Source organism: Apteryx mantelli, chromosome 3, assembly GCF_036417845.1.
Source record: "Apteryx mantelli isolate bAptMan1 chromosome 3, bAptMan1.hap1, whole genome shotgun sequence".
Classification (NCBI taxonomy): domain Eukaryota; kingdom Metazoa; phylum Chordata; class Aves; order Apterygiformes; family Apterygidae; genus Apteryx; species Apteryx mantelli.
The window spans coordinates 17,857,305-17,884,238 of NC_089980.1; the positions used below are offsets into that span (position 1 = coordinate 17,857,305).

The window sequence follows — 26,934 nt, forward strand, 5'->3', positions numbered from 1 at the left end:
AAATACAGGCTCTTTCCTAAACTTCTCCAAATCAGAGAAAGTTCGTTTCAAAATAATCAAAAATCACATTTTTAAAATATCAGTGGAAAAGAGTGCATGCTCAGTGTCTGAGATCCCAGGGCAGCTCAGCTCCCACCCTGAACTCTGTAAGCACAGTCTGCCACTGGAAGTGGCAAGAACCCAAGTGGGGAACCAGGCAGGAAAACCAAGCAGGCCTCAGACCTTGCTGTTTGGAAGGTCATCAAAACAAAGTGGCATTTTTGCTGAAACATTTTGGTTTCAGCAGCCTGGCCGACCCTGACACACTGCTCTGCTGGAAAACTCCCAGCCAGTCCTGAACTGGAGACACTAGGCTGGCCTGCTTGTCCTCTCTAAGCATGACTATCATTCTCATTTGGCACAAGGTCTTCTGACTCATCTCTCAAAGACAGGTTGGATCACGTGCCATAGGAGAACCCCCCCACACGTGGGTCCAGCTGGCCCCATTAGGACCCGATGTTCTGAAGCACAACATTTACATATAGGCCAACTTGCCCTGCAAATACTGAGCCTGCACAGCAGGGACTTTCTAAAAATCAAAGAAAAACTGCTACATTGCTTTAAAAAGCCCTTTTCTTGTAAAAGCACCCTGTTTAACTGAAAAAAGTTGTACTATTATCAGTGAAATGTTTCACCTGTCAAATTAAGTTTTCCAGGAGCTAGCAGGAAAGCATGTGACATCACTGGCAATTGCACAGCCCCAAGTTACTGACCTCTGAAGTCAATCAAGGTGAACAGCAAAATCCACTGACTCTGCACGTGACTGGCTTCAGTCAGTCAGCTACCAGGAAAGATTTACACTTTGGGGCTTTATTTCCAGAGGTGCTGAACACCCACCATCACCACTGAATTCTACTGGAAAAGGGGCAGTCAGCGCACATAGATAAGAGGAAAAAAAGACTCTACCCACCTTGTGCAATTGAGGGGAGGGATCATAGGACCTATACACAAATTTGCATGGGTTCATCTCTTACACAGATCACGAAATACACTTTTCCCTATATATCTGCATGTGACAGTGCTTTTGCACACAATACACGGAAGCAAGGAAGAGAAGAGAGACTCATAGTCATCGTTTTCCTCATATAAGGAGTGTGGCCGATTGCTGCTTCTAATTTATTCTTATATAGTAATAAGTGGGAAATTCTGCTCACAAACTGCCCAGGGTCGAAATATCTTTCGGCAAAGCCTTGTTCCCAACAGAGCAGGTTCCAGAGGTCCCAACTGGGCTACGCCAACCCCGCGCAAAGTCATACTAGAAAGAGAGCTTGATCACTTGGATATCACTCACTTTCACAGAGCCAGGACTTCACCCACGGACCAACACTGCCCTCTTCAACCAGCTTTCATCCACACTAGCCCAGGGGCAGGCAGCGGTGATCAATACTGACCCGCTGAGCTGTAACAACTGAGAGCACTCATGGGTTAATGCATCTCAAGCAGAAGCTGAGAAGCTCCTTGTCACTTGAATGCACAAAACGCAGAGGTTACAGAAACAGGGATCATGCACAGGTGAGAGGAAAATGCCTCTAGTTGTATAAGAAATGATTTATCTAGGCAGGTTTAGAGGCAGCGCTCTGAGGCTGGGTACCACAAGCCATCCAGCCTCACCTTTACATCAAGGAAAGAGTGACAGACAGCAAAATTACTGCTAATTTCTCCCAGCACTCTTCTATCTACAGATGGGTTTATTAATACCTCTTTTTCTCCCAGTCCAAAAAATGCTTAAGGGAAAGCGAGATGGCACAGAGGGGACGACAGAGTTAGTTTTCTGGCTTTATGGTTGTGCATGTGACATCCTCGATACATGGCACCGATTTGCCTACCTTTTCGGTGTTTGCAATGAGGGTGGTGCACAAGAACCAGGCCAGCAGCAAAAGCAAAGGGGAGCACGTCTCATTGATTTCCACAGAACATGTTAGCGCTCTGCCATCCCGACAATCTGGTTTAAAAAGCTTGCTCTCAGCAGGAGGAGACAATTTCTCTGCAAAATCAGTCCTCACTGGGAAGTGCTAGCCAGAGCCTTGACTAAGGTCCATTTCAAACCTTAACTCACGCTATAAACAGCGCTCGACTCCAGCAAGGCCAGATTTAGACCTTGGTCACACTACTGCTGACTTATCCTTCCCCCACACGTCAGCAGTTTACAGACGTGCTGCCATGATCCGAGCCTGCCCTGAAACCTCCAGAGATGAAAAGCAGCGCACGCCTGCGTTTGGGGCTGTAGAGACGTCAGCCGGGCTGGCTGCCAGCAGGCAAACCCCGTGCCCTTCCATGCTGAGCGCCGCGAGCCGGTGCCTTGCCTGCGAGGCGCCCTCCAGGTGAGGAAGGCTTCGCCCGGCTTTGGCCACCCTTTCGCTGTGAGCCGTGGTGGGCTGGGACCGCGGCAGAACGTGCCCAGGCGCAGCCAGCGTCCCGGCCAGAGTCTCCGGTAATGGGATAAGGGCACCCAGGAGCGCCCGCTCGCGGCTGACGAATGGCCCTGCGTAAGGAGGCCGGCAGCTCGGCCTGGCCGCAGCCCCACCAAAAGACAAAAATGAGACGGGCGCGACAAAAATAGCTGCTTCCAGCTGAAAATAGGCACAGCGTGAACTCAGCTGGGTTTAGCCAGCAGTAGGTCACAGAAAGCTGGGCATTCCCCTTCACTTAAGAAAAACAAAACAAAACAAAACAAACAAACTGAGCAAAGGCACAACATGCCACTGCTTTCCAAATTAAAACCACTAGAACTTGTTCCCATGGGAAAACTTTGAGCGCCCTTATTTTGGTTCTAAGAGCAAAACCCTTTTCTTTTTAAAAGGCACTAATTCTCTGGTCCTAAGGAAAAGCTGCAGAGCCCCTCCATGGTGTGCTCCTGCGTCCCCTCCCAGAGCCCCGGGTGCCTCTGCAGTGAGCTGGGAGGCCCAGCCCCAGCGGCCAGCTGCTCCACCAGCTTCCATCTCATGCGCCAGGCGCCAGGAGCAGGTTGCTGAGGGGAATGTGGGTTGTATCGCTCTCCCTGCCGCTCAGCAAACCCCCTCCTGCACAGACGCCCCCTCTGCCCCAGCAGCGTTGCCGGGTGTGCCCTCGCCCCTACCTGCTCCGGCGGGAGCGAGGGAGAGGCGTAACAGCTCCCCAGCACCCGCGCTGCTTGCCCCAGCTCGTGCAGCTGGGCTGAGACACTGGCGGAGGCGAGTCTCCCAAAGCCGCGCTCTTCACCCCCTCGCACGCAGTCTCCTCCTTTCCAGCCGCCTGCTTCGCGGAGCATCACCTGGATGAGACACCCTTGCTCATACCTCCATCGCGCATCAGGCTGCTCCTCGCTCCCTCGCAGCTCCCCACGAGCTCAGGCCGGGGAACAGAGCGGGACACCGCGGGGCCCTCCGCTCCGCAGCGCTCTGTCCTGGGCTCCTTCCCAGGCTCCTTCCCTCCCCAGGACGGGGGGAGCTTTGGGTTTGAACATGTGCTTCACACCTCGGGCCCAGCTGGGCATAAAACACATTACAATTTGTTTTTCTCTCTCTCCTTTCTCCCCCCCCCCCCTTTTTTTTTCTTTGCTGAAAGATTCCTCCAGAGATAGACAAGGAGGAAGCATTTTTGCCTCCAAGAAAGAATGAAAATTACAACCCTATCTACATAGCAAAGGATACTTCCCCCCTGGGTGCAGAACAAGAAGGCTAAAAGAAATGTAAGCTAACACAAAAATTATGAGCAACTTTGGATGTGGTTAGGTCTCTGGTGTGAAACCAGGATGCAATCTTTTCTCATTTCTCCCTCCTTTCTATTTCGAAGATGCAGATAGATATTCAAATCATATAGCGGGCAAGGCAAATAAATAAAGTCTTCAAGATTTCAGCATACATACAGCAGTGTGGTGGAAAGTCTCATCACACAGGCAAAGATGAAGAATATGTCCTCTAGATCGAGCAAGACCAGGAAGACTAAATTAATTCAATGCTATGAGTGACCTACTTTGGTCAGGTACACAGGTTGGTGCCATTTTTTGCGCAAAATGCAGTTACAGGCATATTGGTTCAACAACGATGGGAAATGGAGCCTGTTCTGAAATACGGCCCTTAAACAGCCAGACAACTGTGCCAGAAAAGCTCTCTTACGTGCAGCCAGCTCTTCTCCAGCCCTAAGTTACCCTATGCCAGTTGTTTAGTCTTCCATAAAGAATACATACATTTCTTCCCGCATTCAAACATTTTATCAAACTGCCATATAAAAGTCAATGGATATTAAAACAGAGTAGTACTGTATATTCTTGCTACAGCCCCAAATTCAATTATAATCCTTCAAGACCCCAGGGAAAAGTTACAAGTGGAAACACTGTATGCTCAAAAAATGAGAAATGATCACATTCAGCATCTGTAAGTTTATTTCTAATGCCTTTCCTCAGGAAAGCAGGTACAAATAATTTGCAGTCATGATGTTGCTTTTGTCTGCAATGCCTCCTTTGCTTTGCTGTTAACTGCAGTTAATCTTTAGTTTAAGTTGTCTTGCTCTACAAGGATACCAAAAGATTTCCCTCTCCTCCTAAATGATACCATAACATCAGGCCATCAGGCTCATTGCTAAACAAGGGAATAGATGCAAAAACACAGTGACATTTATTCCCTGTACCAGTTATGAATAATAGCATAAAAAAAAAAATGCACACACACACACGCACACTTTTTTTTTCTTTTTTTTCTTTTGCACAGATACCTTTAAAGACTTTTACTTAGAGTGAATATGGGACTCGTCACTTGATGATTAATTTGCATGTTGATAGGCAGTCAGTGTAGCAGCTTTCAGATTAGGGACATTCCGCTGCACACTAAAAGGCACAAAGAACAAAAAGTGAATTTCAATCTTGCCCTTCTTTTCCAGTCAGTGCATTCCCAGCCCATGTCTATTGATGAGCAGTTGGAACAATACCAAAATGCAGTGCAAGATCAATCCTGCTGTTTACTTCGCTGAGCTGAAGGAACAAAGGACAGAAGAAAGGACTTAAACCCAGCTATAGTAAAAGAGTGGGGATGAAGGATGAAAAATGTGCCTGATGGGCAGTAGCACAGAGTAAACTCATTTAGAAAATAGGCAGCTCCAGCTGAGATAAAACCAATGATGATTTGTATTTTGTACTGTATCTTCAGGGGATAAAAGCACTTCTATCAGATACCATTGGAGGCAAACTTGAAACACTGCAGTAAAATGCTATGTTCCCTACTAGGGAGAGAATAAAAATTCCCATAATTGCAAAGGAGTGTTAAATATCTGATTGTGCATGCCTTTTTCCTCCCATGGTGAGATAACTCAACCCGGTCCTCTTTTTAACTTCACAGGACCTGTCTAATAGAATATTCAGCTGGATGCTTTTGTATCAAATGCAGCATGACACCGTGTTTTACTTTGATAAATACTGATAATTGTAATTTGGGGGATTATTAGCCTTTAAGCCTTTCTTTTTTTTAAGCTATTTCAAAATGAGGAGGATGCAACTTCATTGCCTGAACAGGCAGGAGATGAGGAGCAAGAGAGCGAAAGTTCTCGTTCAAATGCAAATACCTTAACAAACTGTAGCTAATGGGAAGGAGAAAATAAAACAGTCCCTTCTATTGCTAAACAGAAATTATCCTAAATCAAAAATCTATTTACTTTTACTGAAAAGCAAGAATATCTGGCACAATGAACTACCACCATCACAGGCAAGGGCAGCACAACACAGAATAATAGAGATGGCAAAAATGAACAGCGGGAGAACTGATGGTATCCTTGCTGAGATTCAACTACAGTGGATTTGGTTGTTTACTGATCACCCTTTATAGGGTTTGTTCACCTATTTGGTACAAAAATTACTTCCCAGGGGCCATTCCTTGCTGATAGGGATGTGCTTGGTCTTTGCTTACACTGATCAATGTACATTCTTCCTGTAAGGATGAAATTTAAAATAATTTATTTGATTTTCTGTGATTCTTCAAAAGAATCTCTGACTGTCACTGAGCAGCAGATAAATAACATTACTGTTTACAGGAGGAACCACTTCAAGACAATTATAAATTGACCTGCCTAGACACCAGCACACCAAAGAGTGCGAATGCTGTCTTTGCAAATAGGGGCTGGGTTCCTATATACATGGTTGGTTTGGGAAGGTCATTGTTTCAGGAAATAAGACACAACTACAGGAAAAAATAGATAGAAAAATCTGAAGAGACTTGCACAAACCAAGCATTTGAGAAAAGCCTCCTTAGTACATCCAAATGCAACTGTGCCAGCACATCAGGAATTACAAAAGGGCCAAAGTTAAATACAAACATTACTGCTGACTCAACAGCAGAGAGATTTCTGTGGGTTGACAAAGATCCAAAACATTTTCTCCGTTTCACCTCACTTTCCAACCCCCCTGTTTACTTTAAAGTGACCTGACATGCCTCTTTTACCCCATGACACAACAGCTAAGAAACTCGGGCCCCGATTCTGCAACTCTGTTCTTTCAGTGCTCTTCAGCAGGAGACATCAAACCACTGCTCCTTACAGGTGAGCATGCTAGGTTTAGAAAGGTAGCACTCGGTCTCACGTTAACATAGTTTCTGCCAGCCTGTCTCTGTTATTTTTGTGCTAGAAATTTAAACCTTCCTTTTTCATTAAAACGTTACACCTGCTGGCGCTTTCCTGCAGTCCGACGACATGCCAGGAATTGTCCACTAGGACAATAACACTTTCACCTTTTCTCAGGGAGAGAGAATAGAGCTGTATATGGACCATTTCCCAGAAGATGGAAGGTTTTTGTCTATTCACGGTAGCTTTTTCTGGATACAGAAGTATCTTTATTTAGTTCTGTGCGTGCACTTTCTCTTGTTACATATCAAATAGTATAATCAGGTAAACTGTTGTTAATTTTAACCCTCCCTTCAGAACATTCATACAAGCACACTCATCCACATTTGGGAAAAGCCCTCTGCTTTTATCCATAAACATAAGTACTTGGTACACTGATGTAGCTTAAATTTTTAACTGTTCCTCCAAGCTTGAGAGTTCACGTTGCTTCGGAGGCGACATGAGCCAGTTTTTAACCCTCTAGAAATGAGAAGACTCTGACAAAGGTTCACAGCTGAAATAACCCTTACTACAGTGGTAAAAAATACAATGCCATCAGTATAAAATAAGGCAGCATTATTCCAAGCAATTCTATGCCCATAAATAGCGGAAGTTTAAAGTGCCTATAAATTGCAGAGTCTTATTTACTTCTAGATACAATCACATTTACAACAGATAAATGTCCAAAGTCTTTGGAATCTTAAGTCCCTGGTGTCATTTTTTGGATGCAAAACTATAATGCATGTATCTGTAATATGCATTCCCCTCAAGAATATAATTCAGAGGGAATCTAGTGAGAAAAAAGACTACCTCCTTCTCCAAGCTTTTTTTTCAGTCACTGCCCCTCCGATGAAATCCCTGACAGTTATCCTCAATTTCCACAGCACTGCAATTAAAAAAGACCAGTCGTATGTCTTCTCTTTTTAATTAAACAGTATCAGCATGTGATGCTCAGGTCTAAGGGGTTATATATGCTCACTTCCCTGCTCCTTTTAAAAGCAAAAGGATGCTCTGTTCGCCTTTCAGGGGCAACATGCTCACATCCATAGTGGGACCAACAAGCAGCTTGCTAAAGTCAGCTGGCCCGGAACTCAGAGGTAACAACGCAAACGCAAAGTAAAATTTTCAGCAGTTGCTAGATGTTTGAGATTCCCTGACACTTCAGCTCGATTCCTTATGGTTGAGGAACTCAGGTCCTTCTAATTTTGAAAGAAATTACCCTTTTGCCATGCTAGGTGAAAGGTGGGAAAGGGATGTATGCATGTGCTACCCTTGCCACTAGAGGAGAAAACCATATCGACAGGATTAGGTGTTACAAAGGGAAACACGCAACGTGAAACAAGAGCACACAGATCCACCAGCCATTGCTAATGGGGAACATTTTTAGCATGGCTAAAACCCCTTTGTCCCACCCTAAGTTCATGTCTAAACAGGTACGAGTAATATTTGACCTACATGCTGTAGAACAGGAGAGCTGCAAACACAAAACACACGTAGAAATATTCATTCAGCCTCCCAAAAGACTTTTTGAAATCTCACAATATTATTTAATTCCTTAATTACTAATTACCTATATCCTAATCACTTGAATCCCACAAGCAAGAGCTTTTTATGTAACTGGCATGCATTTTCAGAGATTATCCAGTCTCACAGATCTTGCCAATTCGCAGACATATAGTTGGTTTCCTGAAAAATGTTTCGAGCCAAAGGGGGGGGGGAGGAACGCAATCAAGAAGACTTTGAAATTGCACTAATATCTTTATAGTTTCCTCCTCTTCCTCAGTTCACCCCTTTTTTTCATTAATTCATTAAACATGAGAATGTAAACACTGAATGTAGATAAAAGTCTCTTTTTGAGGCTGGGTACGCCGGTATCTTTATTCTACAGAGAGAAAAAGATCCCAGAGGTTTACAGAGGTGTTAAGGTCCCAGAGAATGACCATGGTAAGAAATCAGGCACCAAATCCTAGTTAGGTGGCTTATCTTAGTACCTGAGCCATCAACTCAAAGTCCAATAATAAGCAGTTACTGGGGAAAATTCTCCACCAGTCCAATCCTGCATGGACCCTGCTGATGCCAACAACTGAGCGGGAGAGTCCCCACACATCCAGGTCTTGAACTCTCTCCTAGTTTGGCTAACAAGCACAACAGCTAGTGCCCAACAGTCATCATTTTATTCTTCTATGGAGATATATCATGAAATCTATGTTTCTTACTCAGTTCTGTTCTAGACTTTCCGGACCTTCCTCTACACTTCTACTGGTTTGGGGTAAAGCCCATCTATTACCAAAGACTTCCACTAAAATTGTCCTACCAGTGTCCTCTAGAAACAATCCAAGAGTCTTAGCACACATACATCCGTAGAATTATGGAAAGCCTAGATCATGAGTGGGCCCAGAGCATCCCACTTGGGAGCATTTTGCCATAGGGTCAAAGCAGTGGGCAATGTCTTGCAATGTCTTCTCTAGCTTCTTTTCATTAACTCTGGTTCTTCAAGCCAGAGTTGTAGACAGGCCCTGATCAGGATGTCAAACATTAAATTGTTTTTTTTAAAGGCACATCATAAGAGGAAAGATCAAGGGAGAAGAGGGAGGAAGAATGAAGGAGGTTATGGGGTGTGGGGGGAGAAGGACTAAGAATAGTTTTGAACATAAATTTCACTAATTTACATCTAAAAAAAGAATATGGTTTCACTACTTGAGCTTTAACAGGAAATCAACTCCACAGACTGTGAGGTAATTACAGAGGTTCCCGAAAGAGGCTTTGGAGCATGCCAGATAACAGGCAGAACATGAGCTAAGAGGCTAGGAATGGGAACAGCGAGTAACAAAAGGTTAGAGTGTAAGGCTCAGACCTCTGCTTTTAAGGGTTTGGAACTTAAAAATAAATAAATAAATAAAACAAAACCTGAAAGCTAGCACTGACTTTTATCAGGAACCAGGGTCAAGGCTGTGAATGACAAGCTCAAAAAGGCTGGACTCCATCAGCACTTGAACTGCTGTCATCCGCAGAACTTACAGCTGATGGCAGGAAGATCCCAGGCTGATGAATTACAGCACCACCATGAACTGCACTGGCTAGCATTTCCAGAGCTTTTCTTAGGACTGATTGCCTTTCCCAAGACCTAAATAAAGCAATTCTAGGCTGCAAGCACAGTCCCCCAGCCCTCTCCAGGCCCCACGCCACAGGCACATCACTCGTACGAGCAACGGTGGATTTCAGAGTTAAAACAAATGCAATGGATCAGACTCCTAGCAGCTACTGCTCCAGGCTGCCTGCAGACTCAGTCATCCAGGTGGCATCCACTGTTTCCTGTAGCTGCAAAGGCTGGAAGCTTTTCCCCTGATCCTCTTAAACAAAAAAGAAAAAATGCTATTCTGATTCCCATTTCTTGATAGCTCTTCCCTCCCTTTCTCAGCTTTCACCCCATGGTTTCACAACTTCTATTTCATATGCTCCATCCCAATCCAGCCTTTCCCAGCAACACGGAGAAGAAAACAAAAAGGAGGTGTTAACAGAGGTTTTAAAAAAAAGTGGCAGCGTTTTGGAAGGCTGAATCATGAAAAGGATTATAATGAGATGTGGATTCTTTAACATCTGTGCAACAAATTCTCATGGTGTGTCTGCTGTACAGGAATCAAACATCACCATCTGACTGACGTGCAGTGATTAAATGAAACACGTTGATAGCCTGTCCAACTCCTCCTGTTCAAACATCAAAACCTCTTTCTACCTTCCTGAAAAACTAAACCAAGAAACTTGGCTCTAATTAGCACACTTCCCACTCTTCCTAGAACTCAAATCAAAGGCTCATAGATACGAAGAAGGAATTACTGCTCATGCTACAAGAGGTCTAATGGGCCAAATTCTGTATTTTCCATTTGATCCAAAACCTCGCACAGATTTCAATAAACAAGGTCTTCTCCTGAGGATGGACAGGAGGATCAGGCCCGGTCTCAAAGAGGGTGTAGTGTGGGGAATTCTGTTCAGATCCTGTCCTTCAGGCAGCAGCAATATGAAGACTGAAATTGTCTCTAGGACAGGCTTCATGTTTCCCCAGACTTTTACACATTTTACTGTAGCATAAAGGCTGCAACATAAAGAAGAACTTAATTTGCCCAGAGTTCTGAGCACACCTCCCCTAGTCCTCAGTGTGCAAGCAGGAAAAAGCTTTTAGCTTGAGCAAGTTCACACACACACACACACACACACACACAAGATCTGGAAAGTTTTGCTTTTGAGAGTTTCACCACCCTCAAAAAATGAAAATCCTGGAAAATTATACATGGGTGGCAGTAACAAATTTTCATCAAACTATTCTTCAGCCTTGTAATGAGAGCAGCCAGGGCCAGGAGGAGATAATTAGCAAAAAAGGATTAAAAGAAAAAAAAAAAAAAAAAGCAAGGAGCAGGGAAGAATGGATGTCTGAGCTCTTCCCCTTTTGTACTTGGGGTCACCATCTTAATTTTCTCTTACATTTGAGTTGTTTTTAATTTCCAGGAAGTCTTCTCAGATATCTTGAAACTTTGCCAAATTATCATTAAGCCAATATTTTATCTCCTCATAAAAATGCTACTATATCTCCCCCGTGCCATACATACTGTAGGAATAGACCTTAAATCAGGGAGGATGGGAATTTGTTTTTAAAATGACTTAACTATTTCATCCTTCTCAGAAAGAAAAAGTTTTAAGGGGAAGAAAAAATCCCTCTAGTGCTGCCCTCCCCAAATATAATAATTATTTTTCTGTGGCTCTGCTCTCAAAACATCAACACTGCATATCAATGTTATGATTGCACTTTACCTTACACAGCTGAACACAAATGAAGTTTCACAAGAAAAATAGCTATTAAACTTTCATGTGGAAGGCACTTATAGACATGGGATCTACATAGAAGCTTCACAAATGTGTCATTAGTCATGGTCTCCAGAAGTCCTATGTGGAGGAAGCAAGAAAACCAACAGCACAGCGAAGAACAAGCGCTCCTCTGTGGATCATAATAATGTGCAAGAGATAAGGGATGCTCAGACAGTTAACAAGTATGAGTCCAGCCCAGAATGGATGTTTGATAGTCTTTCCCTTTATTAAAGCAGTGCATTTTCAGAAAGGACATTTTTTCGCTCCTGTTGTTGCTACTTCAAAAACTAGTAAATAAGACCAAATTTGGCCCGGTGGAATAGCTGCACCATTTAGTACATATGGCCATTTGGTCAGATCCCTTGTCATCACGGAAGAGTCTTGCACAGAACACAATTCCAGGTAAATGATGTATAGGAAACCCAGGGAACTCATCTAGCCCATCATTAACCTCGTTCTGAGACAGCCCCAGAGGCAGTTCTTCAGCCACCAGCCCAGCCAGCTGTCAGTTGTGTCAAACCAGTAACATATTGGTTAGCAGGGGAGCAATCTAAAAAGCCAGCCATAGATCCAAATGCCTAAAAGATATTCTCAAATGTGGTAATTACGTCCTGCAGCTGCCAAGAATGTCCTCAGAGAGTTCACAGATATTGGTTGTACCAGTGAATCAGAGCTGATAGGCACTTTAGCCTTATCAGGAATGTTAACAACAGAAAGACTCCCTCCAACTTGGGGAGGGAGATTTTGAACCGTCAGCAACAACTGGCATGGTAATTGCCACACTACTTAAAAACTAGTCCGCTCCTATTTTTACAAAGCTTGTGGACCTAGGCTCTTCATTGCTTAATGCGTAATTATTTTTAAACATAGTGCAGGACATGACATGATAATAGAGCTGAGTTTCAGAGAGAGGTCCACAGAGATCCCTGAAAATCAGGTTCCCTCTAGAGTCTCAAAAGCTGGGCAACTAAGTATGGATGCAGGAGCACAGAGAAATCAAAATCAACTTTGGAAAAAGCTCAGACATTATTGCTGGGCACTGAAGGAACAGCCTGCGGGTAAGACTCCCCTAAAGAGTCCAAAGGGATTCACTGACCAGTCTGACATTAGCAGGTGTTTCACATCCATCTTGCAACAGCAAAATACTTGCGAATGATACCCGGCAGCTAGTAGAAGACAAAGCAAACTTGTGCTTATTTCAGTGATAAGCGGCTAACTCTAGCTGGATTGATTAGGTCTGGTAATAATGACAGAAGTAACTACTACCTGCGAGCAATTCCCAAGGGCAGAGATCAGAATAACTGGGGAAGAAGGGAGACACCACAGAGCCGACCCCCTCCTTCCCCCCCCCCAAAAAAAACCCCACCACCTACCCACAAAAAACAACTTTTAAATCCCACTATTGAAAACAAGTAATTCAAGGTCTCCCAATCAATCTTCTTTCTCTTTAGAATCACATTCTTTTAAGTTTTCAGTCAGATATGGAATGAAAATGATCATTTCTAAGGAGGCGACATTCCTTCCTTTCTGATGAGCTCTAACCCCAGCTTCACTTACCAAAAACAAAACACAAATTCAGCAGACACAGGCAACCCAGAGCTCTCACATTCCTGAAGTCAGAACAGCCAGGGTAATCTTATGTAAATCATGCCTGTCATATCACAGACTGGCCATAACTTTTCTTAAAAGAACCAAAAAGATATAACTGGAGAGAGGAACAGAACGCAGGCAGATCTCAGATATATTACAAAGAACATCCTGAAACATTAGGAAATAAGGAAATGTGAACACTGGCATAACTTCTGGGGAATCTCGAGTGAAGATAAAGTCTGTTCTGAGCATTTCAGAGACAGTGCTGGCTGCAACGATGTCAAAATTAGTTAGTCCTAACAGTGGGATATCATGCTGACAGGCAGCTGCAACAGTCCTCATAGCTACAAGCCATGAGAGATAGTTAGGATACCTAGAACATTTGAACACTTCACGTTCTCCCTCAATTATGTGCTATCCAAAGAAAAATAATCAGTACATGCACTAAGTACATAAGGTGCCATAAAATGGAATGCAAAAGTAAAATAGCAAATTCACTCTCCAACTCTCTAATCAGAATTAATTCCCAAATGAGAAATACATGTTTTTGTGTGATTTTGGGGGTCCTTACATATTTGTTAAACAAATTTTGCAGTTAGAAATATTTAAATATTTTAAGTCCTCAGCGTGATTATTTCAGAACCCTCAGGTTCATGCAATCTCGTTGCAGAGGAACAAGAAGGTTCACAAAACAAGGATTTTTCTGTGTTTGAAGTCCACATGAACCCCAGTGTAGTCTGCAGGTAGAATAAGGGTAACTTGCCTTTTCAGAGGATCGAACTAAACTATAGCAAGCCCTAGAGCACTGTGGTTAAGAGCTGTTGATGATGAACAGAGAACAGTATGACAAAGGGACACACCAATCCCTGCATCTCTCTCAGAAACCTCTTCCCCAAAATTTATTAGTTTGCTTATTATATTAAAGACTCGGAGTTCCTAAGTCTTAATCTTCCCCGATAACACACAGGAAGTCCACGTGACCTACGGCTCCCTTTAGACTATGAAGCAATTTAGCTCTCTGCTAACACAGCAACCAACTTCTGTCAGAATACATTTACCAGGATGCCAGAGAATTGAGTTGGTTACATGGACGCATTGTTCACACGAAGATCCGAGCTATAAAACTTGCATCAGTGCATTTTTCCCACCATGCTGCAAGGCATCTCTCCTTGACTTACCGACACTTCACCCAGATGCTGATCCAAGGCACAAGCTTCCCTTCTGCAACTGTTCCCACTCCTCCCACCCCCTCTGCATCCTCTTTGCTGGACTCCTTGATCACGAATAAAAGAAACAGACTACTGGTTTCTCATAACCTTTTGTGGATCTATTCATCCTGTGAATCTGCCAAAAAATAGTCAGCCAAAAACCATCTCCTTCCCACCCATGGCTTAGCCATGACATCTCTATCACACACAGCTTGGAGATGACCTGCTTTGGCTCTGCAAGTGAATGGCCTGTTTGCAGGAGGTGCCAACACTCAGCTTTAGCATCTATTGAGTTTTGTTTCTTTTTAGCATGCCTCTGCTTTCTTTCTGGCTACACCTGCCAGGCTGACTTATGCTTTTGGGAACCAGTAAAAACAGCTCCTGAATATCACAATAATTTAATAAAATTGCTGACAAACACAAGTATCTTTTCAAGTCCAAAGTCTTTCACAGTTCATTCTCATCTACCAGCAAAGTACTTTGTAGCCACCACCATTACCACCAGTACAAGAGGAAGCAACAACATTCCTGCAGCAGTTGTTCTCTCTGCAGCCTAATGTGCTTTACGGACTGTGTTAAATAGGCCTCCTTGCTCCCCTGCCATGCCACCTTAGAGCAAACAGTGGCACAGAGCAATCATAGCCAAGAATGCCCAATCTGGCTGCAAAAGTGAAGAGCAAAAGAAAAAATATATATATAAAGGGAAATTTTGACAAATTCTCTCCTGGGGAACCTGAAACAACACATCTACATTTTATGATACTTTAAAGCATTTCAGAAGTGTGGGAGAGACTAGGAAAAAGATACCAGAGACATTCAGCCTATCCCTCCTCATCACCACCCAGCAGTATCTTATGAGCTTACTGCACGTGCCTTTCCAGGTCCTGCTTGTACGTGGGTGGTGGAAGGCACCAGCCACCTGCTTGCACAGCCTCCCCGAAGGGCAGGTACGCAGAGCCTGAGCACCCCGTGCTGAGGGCGCCAGGCACCCCGGGGCTGCGATCCTCAGCAGAGGGGCGGCTGGGCTAGGAAGGCACGGGTGAGCACCAGCTCCCCTACCTTTGTACAACATGCCATCTCGGATAGCCCATGCCACCCCCAGGCCCTCTCTCCACTAAGAAGCCAAAAGAGAAGCAGCCTTTCACCAACAGCATATGCTGAATGGGCACCTAAAAGACATTTCATGTACAGGTGAAAGAGGTCAGTGCGAAGCTGTAACACTGCTGGAAATAACTTTCATTTGCAGGTCTGGTTCTCACAGCCAAACATTTAAGATGATAAAATAATTGGCCCGACATATAAAGTAGATTTGGCAAGCAGCTGTGCTGAACATTTCTCTTTTCATTTGTAGTTCCCCCTCTCAAATGCTACTAGACCTCAATATTAGTCTCCCCCAACTGGATCCACCTCTCTGTGCATTTCTTCAGTGGATTCGTAACATTTTCCCAATTGCTATTTGCAGGAATTTGTTTTCTAATAGAAGTTAAATTCTTATCCATCAAATCAGTTTTCTTATCTGGCTATTTTCTCAGCAAGGGTGGTCCCTATGAAAGCAACTGGCACTTATTCAGGAGTTTTTCAATAAAATCTTTCACCTGGCACAAGTACCAAATCCCTCTTTCTAGTCCCACCTCTGATGCCCAAAGGGAGCTTTGCATTGAGCTGTCACTGCATCGTCTGTCAAGCTTGTCGTTTCCCACCTTCCCTTCCCAACAAGACAGAGTAATTTCCGTAAATGCAGTTCTCATTCAGACGGTGCAGACCAGCTTTCACCTTGAGCTGAAGCCGATGACACCATGTAGGTGAAAGGAAACACGACAGAGGCCACTGCTGCTCAGTACTTCACAAAGGCGGAAAAGGCCTCGGGGTACACAACAGAATGAGGAACCTTTTTTTTTTTCTTCCCCCTTACCACTGATGTTTATTGATTTGTCCAGTTCATAGGGAGCATCCCTTAACGTTCTGCTTTCATGTTTCTGCTTTGTTGCATGGGTGCAGAAAAGAATATTGCAAATTGATCTTTCTTCCCTGCCTTTGTTGGGAATGATCTCCCATTACGTTAGCTCCTCTGGCCTGTCATTTCGGGCTCGCCTTGCCAGTATATAATCAGCATGGCTAAACACCAAGGGCTGAGCTGATTAATTTGCAGCGCTGGCCGCGGAGCCCATCGATGCGCTTGCCGTTTGATGGTGTGTGCAGGAGAGGGCCACGCTTGATTGTTTGACCTCTGCCCTGGGCCCTCAAGCCGCCTGCTCTAGCACCTGTATAAGTGAACAGCACCCACACTGTGTTTATTTTGGCTTTAAAGGGAAACCATAACAATGGATTAGCATTCCTACAACCCAAAGAGCCTCATTTTCCGTTCATTGCTGCACGCTCACAGCTCCCACAGATGTCAGACGATTTCTGGCTGCTTGGTACCTTCAAGGACATGCCCAGAATACAAGTTCAAACAAAATGCATCTCACTCAATATCTGGACACAAATTTATGAGCAATATCCGCTAAGTAAAATCAAGATTGGGGGGATGGGGGGGGAAACACACCAATTATCAATTACCTCTCATCTTCATAACTATTCACACAATTTGGATTTAGGTAAGCAACAACAGTAACATTTCCACAGACTAGGTTTAAAATAAAATGTGCAGTGTTAGCTTTTTCCAGTGGTGCCAAAAATGTTGCTGCTCCTTGCGTTTCAGACAAATAAACAAATTTAGTTCATCATACATTCCAGGAACGAGCAAAGCGTAATAACCATTGAGGCTGTAAGAACTACGATATTCTTCCTTGCAGGCAGCAGCAGTTTTACTTAAAAGACCAAATATTTATTTAAAAATATTATTGTGGATTCCTGAGGATGTTTAGGAATAGGGGAGAGGAAACAAATGGAAAAACATGTAGTGGGCAGTGGCTTAATTTGATTGTTTTATGTATCTATCTCTATATAATTATTTTTATATCATATATAAAATTATTATATATTTTTCAGATAATTTGCAGATATATATAAATATGTAAATATTATATATCTTATATATCTTATATAATAAAAATAAATAAATAAATAAAATTACATGTAACACTGAAGCATGTTATCCTGGCAGCCACATCTTCGCAGCAGCCTGAAATAATATGCCTGGTGCAGCAGGGGTGCACCTGTGCATCAAGAAGGAGAAAAAAAAAAATCTGTATTCATGAGTGCAAATTGGGTAAAATTGACTGACTAGCAGTAGTCAGCTACAAACCTGTAATTTGAAGCACTCCCTTTACTTCCAGTAAATTCTGTCTTGCCTGCTCACCCTGCAAATACTTGGGGCTATCACAGTACAGTCCTGACCTCTAGGAGGATTTCAGGGTGCTGCTCTAGTGGTCATTGCACCATACGGGTTAGACCATGCCTACTCTTATGCTAGGGGGCAAATCAGGGGGAAAAACCCCTTCCTCGTAGTCACGCCAGATTTGGTTCCAGGCGCTGTTTCAGTTGTATGCGTGAGTTAATCCCTTTGCAGGTGCTTCTTCAGAGGAGAATGGGCTCCAAGTGGACTTTCCCCCAGTCTTGTCCCTAGAAGCGGGCGCAGAGAACTGTGTTGACTTCTCACAGAAGCCTTGGTGAGCCAGGGAGTTTCAGAAGACATTTCACCTATCAGAGCCCTAAGGAAAGCAAATGTGTAGTGAAGACTTCATGGAGGATTATGGAGGCAAAAATTTATTCCCAGCCTATTTATAGCTATTTATTCTTAATACTGTATAATCCTTTATCACAAAGGGTTCTTTTCCCTATGCTGCATCTTTTCTTTATGGGAAAAAAAAAAAAAAAAAAGTTGAATCACTTTTTTTTTCCTGGACTAAATAAGCAGAGTGTTTTTAACCTCCTTTTGTAAAAGGAGGCTTCTGCTTTTCCTCCTTCACCTCTCTGTACATGTTCCTGTCTGAATTCTTCCTTCTTGAACATGGACGACCAGAATGGCACACACTATTCACACATTCTCATCCCAATGCTTCAGAGTGTTCCTGTTGCAAAAATTTCATATGATACATCCTAGGCTTGCATTAACCCCGGTCATTAATCATGGTCATATTACATTATGTCAGGACAACACAAACACATATAGGTCATTCTCCACCATTATTTCCAAACTGGGCATTCCCTGCTCACAACTTTGAATTTTATGCCATAATATTGTCCCATTTCTCTCCCTCTTCAACGTCGAGGTTGTCCAGTTCTTTTTGATGAGATGTAAATCTCCTATCTTTGCATCATCAGCAAATTCCACTAGTAAGTTTCAACAGCTTTTGCCCCATAATTTCTGAAGAGAACATTAAATAGGATTAATCCTCAAAATTCATCCCTGAGGACTACCTCTCATAGCCTCCCTCCAACCAAACAGCTCCCTTTCAGCCTGGCCTTTTCAGCCTTTTCTTCAGCCATGTTACAGTTGTTCTACTAATCCCCTCTTATTTCATTTGAATAAATAACTTACTTGCAGCTATAATACCAGGAGCTTTGATGGAACTTGATAACACACCTACTGCATTTCCTTCTTATAAAAGAAAAGCTACCAACAAAAGGTGGGAGGTTTGCCTTGTGCAAATATTACCATTAGTATATTTTATCCAATTCTCTGCTTGCTTCCCCATTGTCAGTTATTCTTTCCCTCATAATTCGATTTTTTTGCCTTGTGTTCTGCTGAGGTTATCTTAACTGGATGACAGTTGCCAGGTACTTCTCAGCTCCTCTCTTTAAATGCAGGTGCATTTGCTGTCTTTAACCATGCAGTAGAGACATTACCTCAATACCGGTCTAATAAACCCTTGCTCTTAGAGCTGCTTTTTTCATGCGGGCTCACAGTCCAAATGGAGGATGATCAGAGGTCTCCCAAGCAACACCTATGACTGAAGGGCTCAGCCAACAATCAGACAAAAAGGTTAGGAGGGAAGGAATCATCTATTCTCCACACCTGCTGGGTTTAGGATAGAGAAATAGTAGGCTTAAATTACAACAAAGACAATTTAAATTAGACATAGGGAAACCTTCTTATGGTATTGGGAATTAGAAAGTGGAACAGATTGCCTGGGAACCTCATTTTCACTTCATTTACACAGTTGAAGACCATGGCTTTGACAGATTCTGAAAGGCCAGAAGAGATTTGATTTCTTGCAAAATTTTTCTTTGCTCCTAAATTTTCCATTGCCGTAATGCTGATGCCCGAGCTGAACAATGCTTCCCCCCAACATACACATGCATTCTCTTCTTATTCTTGCTAAAGTTTAGGTCGTGTCCAGGAACCAGCTTTCTACAAGCTTTCTTCCTTTTTGAGAGGTGGGTATAAGTTCCAGATGTTTTTTGAACCTTTCAGAGTCTTCTTGAGGCCTCTTCCATGTTCTAGCCCTTGAGCTTCTCAGTCCATCTGACTTCTTACATTTGCAAAAAGCCAAAATACAGACTTCTATGAGGGACTGGCCAAAGTTGCAATGCTGGTGTCAGAACTATAGCCAACGTTTTCAGTGTTCATGCATAGCCTAACACCGACAAAACATCTCAAAGATGCTTAAAGCTAAGACCAAGCACATCATTACTTTGACGGATAAGAGATGCAGACCCAAACATAAGCCAACTACAGAGATGACTGTTTCAGAATTCTGTTTTCCCACAACTCTGATTTGAATAATCAGCAAGATTTTTCTTTCCCCTTCCCCCCTTCATTATTAACATACTGCAGACTAACTGTATTATTTAAGAATTGCAATAGTTATTTCAAATCATCATACAATTGACTTTAATCCTATTTACTGGTGTTTTTAATTAAAACATAATAAATAGGAAATTGTATCACTGTCAAACCTAAAACTACTTTTTTTTTAAAAAATCAGTGGATACTTAAAATACAGTAATTGTCTTAATGCAGCTTAATTGCATCTTTACAAGGAGACAATTTGAAGAGTGACCTATTTTTCTCCTGTAGATTTACATAATATAGCAAGCAATCAATGGAATCCTGGATACCTGAAGCAAATATTTTAAAGATTAAAATGACTGATGAAATATGTACTTTTCACAGGGGTTGTTTTAATACCTTGATGGATTTTAACTTGCAAACTATTCAGCCACATTAATTCCCTATAATGATAATGTTTCTGAGGAAAAGTGAATTCAAACCTGCAGAGGAAAAGTAAACAAGGAATAATAAAAGAAAGAAAAAAAAACAGAACTTGACTGACTTATCAAGTGATGCAAAATAATGCAGAAAGGTTTCACTGAAACACCTGCAAGAGATCTGGGGGACACTGCAGCGGCTACAGTCCCATTTGCGGCACTGAAGTCAGGCTTTGAACGTGCAGGGAGAATGCTGGGGGGAGCGACCTTTGCAAGACACCCGTGTCTCCCCATTCCAGCCACGCACATTACAAGCGTTAATTCTGTGGCAAAGTGGTGTGAAAAAGCTATCCCAGGTGTACACACACCCCAAAGGTTTTTCATACCCATCCACAAAAGTGGTTACAGGACTGTTCTGACACAAAAGCAGCCCTGAGTTAAGGATACATTCCCCTCCATGAACCAAATTCCTAGGCAGTGCTTGTATGCATAACAGTAAACATGTCTTTAAATGCCTTTCTGGATGGGGGCCTTATTCCCAAATAACGTAGTGTCCCAAGGCCAAAGCCAACAGAAGCTCATCTCCTCAAAATGTTTGATCCATGGATCCCAGTTCAGTACAAAGCACTTACATGTGCACTCAAATTTCTTTGCCTTGGATGGCACTTAACAGCGTGCTTAAGTGCGCTGCTGAACAAGGATGGCCTTGCTTAAACACTAACTGCTGTGATAAGTCTTGGCACTAGTTAATACATTCGTGCAAAACTAAGCCCTAAAGGTCACCTGCTCCCATTACAGAGAAACACTTCAGCTAAACAAAGCTCTCAAAGTGACATTGCTTTCTGAACAGTTCAGCTGTTGAGTATTTTCTCAGAGATGCTTATATGTTTGTATCAGAACTGGGCAAAAATACAGGTTCACCTACACTGACATGAAATCAAAGTCATTGCCAGTTCAGCTGGCTTAAAATATAGCCTCCAATCCTTTAAAGTGAATCCAGAACAAGACAAGACTACCTTAAGCATCACAAACTCTCACAAGCAAAAACTGCAGAAGTCAACAGGCTGCTCAGGAAGACAGGGCAATATGTCCATTACTATCAGTATACCATGTGGAATAGCTCATACTTTTCCTAAAAGATGTGGGGTCAGACAGGCTCAGGGTACATTTAGGATGCAGGCAGGAAGTGCAGTGCACATTGCTCAGAGAGAATTTGCATCCCCCAAATAAGCAGGTTTGGGCAGGTCTACTGCAGTCTCAGACACATCAGAGGAGCAACCTCATTCAGCCAAAATCTGGACTCTACACAGCTTCTGGAAGAAGAGGAAAAAAAACAACTTGAAGGAAATATTGGACATCCTCTGTGCACTGAAAAGTTGCAGTCATATTTCTTCCTATCCTTTTCTAGGAAGAAAATATATTAAAGCAACAACAACAACAAAAAAAAAACAGAGGCTGCTACTCAATCTATAAACTGATCACTGGACTGAGGTCTATATTCCTTCTAGACGAAGGAAATGGCTTTCTAGACTGACAACTGATTAGTATACAAGCATGATTATATGCAAATCTCCAATTTCTATTGACTTAATTGTGATCTGATGTAACATGTATAATTAACACATGCATTTAAAATAAATGTATGTTTAATTAACATGCATATTTATAAAATGAATATTTATATTTAGCATATAATTTTGGGTGAATTTAGGTGGCACAAAATTGAGGGGTTATCATTACTGATGAGAGCTAGTCACAGCAAAACAGCTTTCACACCTCAGGCTCTCCCCGTGGATTCAGCCTCAATTTATCTCACCTTTGGCAGGCCAGCCTTAGGCCTTCTGTCAACTAAGCCAACACTGCAAGTCACACCACACAAACATGAATCAGATAAATATCTTCATTAAGATCTGGGCTGTTTTTTGTTTTTTGTTTTTTCACAAATTATTTGAGCTAAAGACCACAACTGTATGACAAGCTGAGCACAAATGAATTTGAAGACAAAGGTCAGGAAGTTAAGCATTAGATTGCCGAGGATTGTTTTGTATTTCTGTTATGGATACAGACTGCTATGTGATTCCAGCAAGTCTGATAAGTTTATCCCCCTGAATTCCTCATCTGCAAAATGGAAAATAAACATTTCTTATATCCTTTAGGTGGGTCAGAGGTAGGATGAATTAGGCCAAACTTATTAATATACTGATATTTCATAGCAACACAAAGAAAAGATGCCTTAAATGCTCAGGAACGACCAACCAGTGCAACAGACCACAGCACCAAGTCAGAAACGCTGCTTAGGAGACCCCAGCCAAGCAGCCTCTCTTCTCCTTGCTATTCTCATGGATCATCAGGTTCCAGGTCTTGGTCTTTATCTCCAAGGCACTCGCTGCTACAAGGTCAGGGCACTAAAGTCATAGGACAGGGGAAAATATCAAGGATGATTTCTTTAACAACTTCTCCGGCATAAGCAGGACAGGAAATAAAAAGCTGTCATCCCGTGGTGGGAACCATGACCGTGGAATACAAAAATACAAAAGGTGACAGCAAATTTCACTGCCTTCCACTCCAGGGACAAGGTGCTTTTTTTTTTTTTTTTTTTTTAAAGACAAAGTGAATAGTGCTCCTATGAATACTTTTCATATCATTTATTCTCTCCCTGAGGGACAAATGCTGAACATGTTACTTAATACACTGCTGGAAGGTGCTCAGTTGTACTGGAGATGAGTATCAAATGAGAACTCATGTGAAATCCAACCCAGAAATTCTCTCATTGGCTTAAGCAGCATGCTGAAGCAGGGCTAGTATATAGTGACCATTTGTTTCTCACCTAGAAATATCAGTGCTTGTATAAAGAAATTATTAAATACCTGGTTTTCTTGGGAGAAAACAGGAGGAAGGTAATAGCACTTCTCAAGCTGAAAATCCATCCTTTTCTCCCTGAGGACAACAGAAATGTATTCTCTTCTTCCCTTCCCGGAGATTACCAAGAAAGACACCCCAGGGAAGGCAGAAATCCTGGATGCTGTTGCAAGGTTAGAAAATACCCTAGATGGCTCCTTTTCTCCAGTGATGGCGCGTATGCTCATTATAAAGCCTTAGAACAGAAACCAACCGTTTCCTCCCGCTATTCCTGCAGTATTTTGATCAAATTTCATCTGATTCTAAACAAAAACTCCTTTTGATACATTTAAAAATTAAGTTCAGCACAATTGATGTAATCATATTAGCCATTCAGAAACATACTGACATTACTACTAGATTTTTCTACATTACTACTAGAATATTACTACTAGAAAGACACTGTGCCTTCCATAAGTGTACAACAACAAGGATTTCACATCTTAAATGACCTAGTTCTGTGAAGACCAGGTTTGGCAGTGATGTATTTAGACAAAAATCAAAACTTACAAGGAGAAAAAAAAAGGATTAATCAAACCATGCATTGCTTCATTAGTAGGACGTGATCTTTCTTCTATCGCACCAGATCTATCAAATCACAGATTTTGCAGTTAACCATTTGGATTGCACATCTCCAGGAAGCCAAGGAATCAGTTTGGAAGAGCCTTTGTCCATTTCTTCTTCTGCCCCGCTCCCCACCCTTTCCCAACACGGTTTCATTGCCTGTCCCCTCAGACAAATCTCTTCTCTGCTGCTGCGAGAGTCTTCCATTCTGCAGCCTCCATCCCCCACCACAGCTTTCACTTCTCTCCCTGAATGCTGAACTTTCCCACCTATTTGTTTCATCTTTGCCCACGCCTCTTAACTCAAAGCAGTAACGAACACGTGAGATCTAACAACTGTCAGGATGTCTTTGATAGGAGGCCACGTACACAAAATGAGGCTGCATTGTACTGAGGAAGAAGATCCACAAAATAGTGTTTATATTTCTACTGGTATCAATAGGTTAATTTAAAGCTCTGTAACATAAAGGGCAATATCATTCCATCTAAATTCTGGAGTCTTCTGCCATGGTTAGTAAATAAAACGGAACTCAGATGCATTTTTGCTGGCCTGGTTACAATTTCAAACCATGGTTAAGTCTGTTTTCATGCTCGAGTATTTCCTAAATGTTCCAATTCATGTGTTCATTCATAATATACATTCTTCTCTTCAAACAGATCGAAGTAGCTTTTAAAATGGCCTTCTATTTTCCATCGTAGTGGCAAAGAGCATGCCACGTGTTATGCAGCGAACTAAGTTGCTTCAAGGCAAATTCTGTCTGAACATAAGAAAAAAGTTTGTCACCATAAGAACAATAAACATTGAAATGGGAGCCCAGAACTGGACACAGTACTCCAGATGTGGCCTCACCAGGCCGGAGGGGGAGGATCACCTCCCTCCACCTGCTGGCAACACTCTTCCTGATGCACCCCAGCATACCATTGGCCTTCTTGGCCACAAGGGCACATTGCTGCCTCATGCTTAACTTGGTGTCCACCAGCACTCCCAGGTCCTTCTCCGCAGAGCTGCTTTCCAGCAGGTCAACCCCCAACCTGTACTGGTGCAGGGGGTTATTCCTCCCCAGGTGCAGGACCCTGCACTTGCCTTTGTTGAACTTCATGAGGTTCCTCTCCGCCCACCTCTCCAGGTCTCTCTGAATGGCAGCACAGCCCTCTGGTGTATCGGCCACTCCTCCCAGTTTTGTATCATCAGCAAACTTGCTGAGGGTGCACTCTGTCCCTTCATCCAGGTCATTGATGAAGAAGTTGAACAAGACTGGACCCAGGACTGACCCCTGGGGGACACCGCTAGCTACAGGCCTCCAACTAGACTCTGCGCCGCTGATCACAACTCTCTGAGCTCTGCCATTCAGCCAGTTCTCAATCCACCTCACTGTCCACTCATCTAAACCACACTTCCTGAGCTTGTCTATGAGGATGCTATGGGAGACAGTGTCAAAAGCCTTGCTGAAGTCAAGGGAGACAACATCCACTGCTCTCCCCTCATCTACCCAGACAGTCATTCCATCAGAGAAGGCTATCAGATTGGTTAAGCATGATTTCCCCTTGGTGAAGCCATGCTGACTATTCCTGAACACCTTCTTTTCCTCCACATGCTTGGAGATGACATCCAGGATGAGCGCTTCATCACCTTTCCAGGGATGGAGGTGAGGCTGACTGGCCTGTAGTTTCCCGGGTCCCCCTTCTTGCCCTTTTTGAAGACCGGAGTGACATTGGCTTTCTTCCAGTCTTCAGGCACCCCTCTCCTGTTCTCCATGACCTTTCCAAGAGGATGGAGAGTGGCCTAGCAATAACATCTGCCAGCTCCCTCAGCACTTGCGGGTGCATCCCATCAGGGCCCATGGATTTGTGGGTGTCACATTTGTCTAAATGATCTTTAGCCCAGTCCTCTTCGACCAAGGGAAAGTCTTCCTTTCTCCAGACTTTCTCTCTTGCCTCCAGGATCTGGGATTCCTGAGGGCTGGCCTGAGCAGTAAAGACTGAAGCAAAGGCAGCACTCAGTAACTCTGCCTTCTCTGCATCCTTCGTCACCAGGACACCCATCCCATTCAGCAGCAGGCCCACATTTTCCCTAATCTTCCTTTTGCTACTGATTTATTTGAAGAAGCCCTTCTTGTTGTTCTTGACATCTCTAGCCAGATTTAATTCCAAATGGGCCTTGGCCTTCCTCATCGCATCCCTGCATATTCTGACAACATTCCTATATTCCTCCCAAGTGGCCTGTCCCCCTTTCCACATTCTGTATACTTCCTTCTTCTGTTTCAGTTTTGCCAGGAGCTCCTTGCTCATCCACGCAGGTCTCCTGCCCCCTTTGCTTGACTTCTTACACACAGGGATGGAGAAAAAAAAAAAAAAAAAGCCTCAAAAAATTCCTTGACACTCATGCCTGTTCCTCCAGAGAAATCTTTAGTAAAAGGTGAAAGATTTATATGAGCTGAAGAGAAACAAAAGTACCTCCTTTCAACAGGAGGTTGGACCATATTATCTCCAGAGCTCTCTTCCAACCTAGATTTTTCTATGATTAAGTACTTTTTGCATACAGTACTCCATTTCTGCTATGGAGTTGCAGCACACTAAGTGCACAGGAAAAAGGCATTGAAGTATTGGAGCTGAATATCATAGAAAGGCAAAGTTTAAACTGACAAGGAGAAAGACCTTGTACTGATAGCACTATCCAACTCTGAACCATCATTCATACCTCCTGTACAGCTCAGCTGCCTTCTACTTCATAACACGCTGCATTGGTCTTTGACTGTGCATTTCCATAATAAAATGATCTTTGAAGAGTCTTCTGGGAGAGGAAAAAACCCACAACAAATATTCACAGGTTGCACATCCCTCCAGCAAGAACATCTTCTCTGTCCCATGTAACACTTAGAACAATGTTGGATTTACAGGATACCATTGTTTACTAGTTTATATGCATCCCAGAAGGATGCCAGAGAACACCTACAAAGGCTTCAAAGGATCATAGAAAGACATATCAGGTGGTGCTCTGTGCCAGAGAGGCACTTCTGAGGTGACTGGAGATGATGAGTTTTACCTCATGTATATCAGACTCCTAAGAACATCTGTTGATCCAGCAGAACACTTATGTTGGTATTTCAGATTGTCTAATTATC

The 26,934-nt window shown here is 43.0% G+C and overlaps 1 long non-coding RNA gene and 1 pseudogene across 1 annotated transcript in view; both read right to left on the reverse strand.

Moving 5' to 3' along the window:
* LOC136991656 (uncharacterized) overlaps nucleotides 1–26,934 on the reverse strand; it is a 182,463-nt gene that overhangs the window by 44,480 nt on the left and 111,049 nt on the right. The gene's annotated exons all lie outside the window — the stretch shown is intronic.
* On the reverse strand, nucleotides 26,160–26,266 carry LOC136991721 (U5 spliceosomal RNA; annotated as a pseudogene).